Source organism: Papilio polytes, unplaced genomic scaffold (assembly GCF_000836215.1).
Source record: "Papilio polytes unplaced genomic scaffold, Ppol_1.0 DF823868.1, whole genome shotgun sequence".
Classification (NCBI taxonomy): domain Eukaryota; kingdom Metazoa; phylum Arthropoda; class Insecta; order Lepidoptera; family Papilionidae; genus Papilio; species Papilio polytes.
The window spans coordinates 1,419,444-1,425,057 of NW_013525336.1; positions in this window are offsets into that span (position 1 = coordinate 1,419,444).

Genomic DNA, 5,614 nt, shown 5'->3' on the forward strand with positions numbered 1-5,614 from the left:
ATCGTGCGATTATTTAGTCAAAGTTGTGTACGTTCGATTGTTTGCAGACAATTCAACTGTTTAGTTGCACAGCTAAAAATCGAGTAGTGTGCACCTCCGAATAAGATTATTGGTATCAGAGCGAGACAAAACAGTTATGCGATAGTCGATTGTTTTATAGCCAATGTGGAAATAGATGAGTTAAAACTTATACCTCATATTTATCCTACAAATCTTACGTAAAGATTATTGTAACTTTTAATAAAATTATCTTTTGTCATTTGGAAATTACAGTAACTTATCTCGGTCGGGCCGATATCGGCCTGACGCGTTACTTAAGCTGGTGCGGACGAAAAAAACTATGTCTTCTATGCGAAACGATTATCTCAGGCGTGTACATTGCATAAAATTTATGCATTATGTTTCCGCAAAGTTATAGCAATTTAATCTATCCTAGTGATGGTGGGTCTAAAAAGACCTGACACGAACTGGCGGATATATCATTGGGGGCGCATTTAAGCCCGCCACCGCACCAAATGAAGAATTATGATTTTACTTGCCGCAGTAAACGTGTTAATTAATTGACGTCTATAAAATCAAGCGCCGGCCGTCAGAGTTAAAATAATGTTTAACTAAACAATATCTAACTATTTATTTGGGGTAATTCATTGTCGTAAGAAACTTTGCTTGTTACTTGGTAAAGTAACTCTTAAATAGCAAAGTATTGAAGTAACGTCTATATCTGATAGATTTTTGAGAAAAACGAGAAATTTAGAAGGAGAATAAACCAAACTAATACGAGTTGTTGAACTTAATGGCATGTATCACTTACGTAAGACTTTTGCAAAAAATGTTGTTCAGTTTTGCAACAATTGGGGACAAGAAACCCAGTTAACAGGTAATGAGATATCGAACGGTATTACGATCAATCGTGACGGACAATATTCGACATGAACAAATTAATTAAACGTATAGATTGAGATGAATTTAAATTTGTTCCCAGCAATTATGTTGTAAAGGACCGTACAACCAGTACGTACCGGTTTTGAATTGATTGTTGTCGTTTTATTATATAGTTTTCTTAATTGATATACGAAATAGATTAGAAATAAAATGTGTGATTTATGGCACCGTTTATTCGTATGAAAAGGAACTCTATTAAGACCACAACACACCTTCGGTTTTAATTGAACAGTCGTAATCAGTTAAAATAGAAGGTGTGTTTAGGGCTTTACATCAGTTTTGATAAGTTTGGATTTAAAGAAATTGAAAAAACGTATTCTAAAATATATAACATTTAAAAAATGGGTAAGACATATTCAAGCTGAAAAAGTAAATCAACTCAAGGAAAACGATTACGAATACCAGACTTATACCTGGCTACAAAGAATAAATGGATACGGTAATAAAAATAATTGATATCAAAATAACGGTACAGGATAATTGTAAAATGTTTTCCTGATAAACAGAACTTTAATAAAAGAAAAAGAATAAAAATAAATATGTATTAACACTTTTATATTTTTACACTCTATTTTATTTTGCTAATATAACCTTGATATAATTTTTAATTTGCATAGTGTCGTAAGTATGCACAGACTAAAAAACGAATTAATTTCCTCTACTACTCTTCATTATGGCCAGTAATAACACATTAATCATTTTCATTATAATAACCGCTTATGCCACCAATACACCTTCACTTACAACTTTATAGTTAAAACCTGTGTAAAACTGAGAATTGTTCAATACTTCAAGCAGTTTTTGACGGTAATTTCACTGAATTTCTTATCGTCATATAGATGAATTCGCAATAGGTCAATTTAACGTTTTTTTTAAAGGTTCTTTACGCTGCACAAATCTCATACTCATATTTTGCCACATTATCTAAACTATTATAATAAAGCGTAAACACATACTTCTTTGTTGCCTAAAATGTCAATAATTACAGCATATTTTTTAAAAATTCCTTTTTTATTAAAATAGCCCTACACTTGCGTCACGCTTTAGGCTATATCTTTTAACGCTATTAAACTTAAGAGGTAAATGTTTTGGATAAAAACCCTAATGTGGGAAAGAGACCATAAGTTGCTTCCAACATCAAGGAAGCAAGGACATCATGTCATGTTATTTTGTCATTTGCAATTGATAATTTGACAGATGTAAACAATAAAATGAAATTTTCATAATTTCATGCGGATGAAGTCGCACAGGAACAGCTAGTGGTATAAATCTAATATGTTGATTACTATACAAAATACAACGGAATTCTAACCTTACTTTATCTAACAGTTAACATTTTAATACAGGAGTAAGTTTTACTGTACAGATCGACTGTTCAGTTAAAACCGAAGGTGTGCAGCGGACTTTATTATTACTTAAAAGACCGTCTTGCGTGTCTTTAGCCTTTCGTATTAAAGATATGGATCTAAAAACATTAATAAACCATTAACGTTTCGATCGATATTTAAAGTTTTTATTGCAAATTCGCTCGCATTTGTATACTCTGATATTTCTTGGTCACAATTCATAACCTTCGGTTTTTATAGATATTGCAACCGTTAAGGTCTGTTTATTTAGTTTTATTTAACATTCATCTATACTAATATTATAAATAATAAAGATTTATATTTTTGTATGTATTCAGGTAAAAATTTACACGGAAAAGTGCCTGTTTTTCGGATTTCCTGGAGTAGCCTGGCCTTAAGTAACATTGGCTGTTTTTTTTTATTTCATGTGGGTAAAGCAACAGTTAGTGTTTTATAAATCTATTATATTAGTTAATCTATTATTATTGTTCTTGTTTTAATTTTTGAGTTAAAATGTCCTCGTTTATTCGACCTTTAAAATGATCAATACTTCTAACATTATAAATGCGAGTTTAGTTTTTAGTTAGTTAAGTTAAGAAAATCTAGATAAATAGGTGTTGTTAGAGTTTGTAACTTAAATGACTGGACAGCTCTAGATGAAATTTGCCATAGATGTAGATAATAGACGAAATCGCAGGCTATACTAATATAATAAAACGTAAACACACACTACTTTGTGACGTAGGATGTTAGCAATCACAGCATGTTTTTGAATAATTCCTCCTTTAGTAAAAAGCCCTAGACTTACGACAGGCTTTAGGCCATATATTTTCACACTATTTAAGTTAGGGGATAAATGAATTGGAAAAAAACTTCATGTACAAAAACGACCATAAACCAAAGCTGCCAACATTAGGGAAGCAAGGTTATTATGGGTAACGGCAATTGTGATTTTTGCAATTGAGAATTTGACAAATGTAAAGAATAAAATAAAAAATTACAATTTAGAAAGAGATGGATGGATTGCGTGAAAGATGACATGATCAAGAAGGGAGTGATGACTGAGATGACGGATGATAGAGTGCTTTGGAGGACGAAAACCAGGTGCGCCGACCCTACGGGAGTAGGATAAGGCAGGGGAGATGATGATAAATTTCATGCGGACGAAGCCGTCCGGGAACAGCTAGTAAATGATAAAAATCACAAGTACCTCGCTAATCTGTCTATTTATTAAGTTTTTACAATTTTTTGTTACCCTATTCCATATCAAGTGAAGTATTACAGAGCAATGTACCAACAGTATCGTCAGGTGCTTAGTTGTATTGCGTCAAATCAGCGAATGTGGTCGAACGCTGGACCGTTTGCGAAACGGTGCGGCTAAAGTTGTTTTAAGTTGTATGGTACAAGTTATACGCGGAGCGATTTAGTTTTTTAAAGTTTAAAATGTTCATTGAAAACTTACTTGTAAATATATGAGGCGAGTTTTTTTAAATATGCCAAAATGGTCTTTAAAAGATTACTTAAAAACTTGGATGAAAAGAATATATTTAATCAAGCAAAATAAAACCTTACAGCAATAAAAGACTGCATTACTGTGCGTTAAATTTAAGTTCTATTTTAAAAAAGTTAGTATTAGTTAAAAGTTTATTTAAGATATTAACTACTAGCTTTTGCCCGCAACTCCGTCCCCGTGAAATTTAAAAATAATAATGAAGAAATTAAAAAATATAGCCTATGTTACTCACAGATAAATTACCTTTCTAACGGTGAAAGAATTTTTAAAATCCACCCAGTAGTTTTGAACCAATTCATTACAATCAAACAACAATATTTTTTATTAAAGAACGTAAAGTACAAATTTAGAGATCAATAAAATCGCTGACCGCTATTCACTTGCACCGCTCCATACCACTTTTACTCGACCGAACATATCATTACGGGGCTGACATTTTGTTGCCTATTTTACGTTCGGCTTTTTGCGGTTCCCATGTAAATATTGCTTGGGTGTTTTATAACTTGTGTTTGTATATTAAATAAATAATGTATTTGATTTTATTGCTATAGGCAATTATTACTCTTAGCATGTATTTGTAATTAACATATTGAGAGAGTAATTAAATGATAATGAATTAGAGTCATATCTGGCGTCCGTTAAGCTTTGACGCAACTTTCTCTGGGAACGACGAGCACAGATGCGATATAAACTTTACCGCTCTCAGAAAGTTTAAGTACGCCCCTTATAGATTTTTAATAATGAAATGAAATTGACTGAGACAGTTATCTGAATTATAGAAAAGTATTCAAATTTTATTCATTAACAGAAATAAGTTGGCTCCAAAAATGGTGATACCGATTTTCATATTCTACAAGGATATTTCAATTCTCATAATTATATTTAAGGGCGTGATTTTAGGAGTGATGATTGTACACGTGGGCAGTCAGCCGAGTGGGCAGTAACACTACAAGGCGCCAACGACCTTCGTGTGACCTTACTCATTTCCTTGTACTGATGATTTGTCAATACCAAGACATAAATTAGGTAAAGATGATCGTAATTATAACGTGTTTATAACGGCTTGACTTATTTCTTCTTCCCACATTACGGTGAATTAATGTGTCTTTAAACAAACGTCTATTATACATTTCGTTCATTGCTCACTAACTAAAAGAAACTATCGCACAACTTTTTAGTCTCGCTATGATTCCTAGCTTGTATGGAATTGCGCACACTACTCGATTTTTAGTTGTGCAACTTAACAGTTGAATTGGCTGCGAAACAATCGACAATCGCACAACTGTTGTAAACATTGAAATACTATATTTTTATATTTATTTCCTCGTCTTTAATATTCTTTTAATTCGTTTAAGACACACATTTTTCTAAAGTGCGTTTTGACATCCTTATATATCACTTATATGTATACAAGCTGTTGCCCGCGACTTCGTCCGTGTGATATTAGAAAACATACGAACTATATAAATTACAAAAAGCTACGTATCCGCCGGGAACCGGACATTTCTCGGGGATGAAGCTCATCCCATGTTTATTCCAGACTTTGTTTTATATCTGTGCCAAATTTCAATAAGATATGTTGAACCGTTGCAGAATGATCGAGTAAACATTAAAAAACTAAATTAATGAATCCCACGGGAACCGTAACTATTCCCGGGATAAAAAGTAGCCTATGTGTTCTTCCAGACTATGCCCTAAACCAGTACCAAATTTCATAGAGATCCGTTCAGCCGTTTAGGCTACACACAAACAAACACAAACGCTAACATCCATCCATCCATCCATCCATCCATCTAAACTTTCGCATTTATAA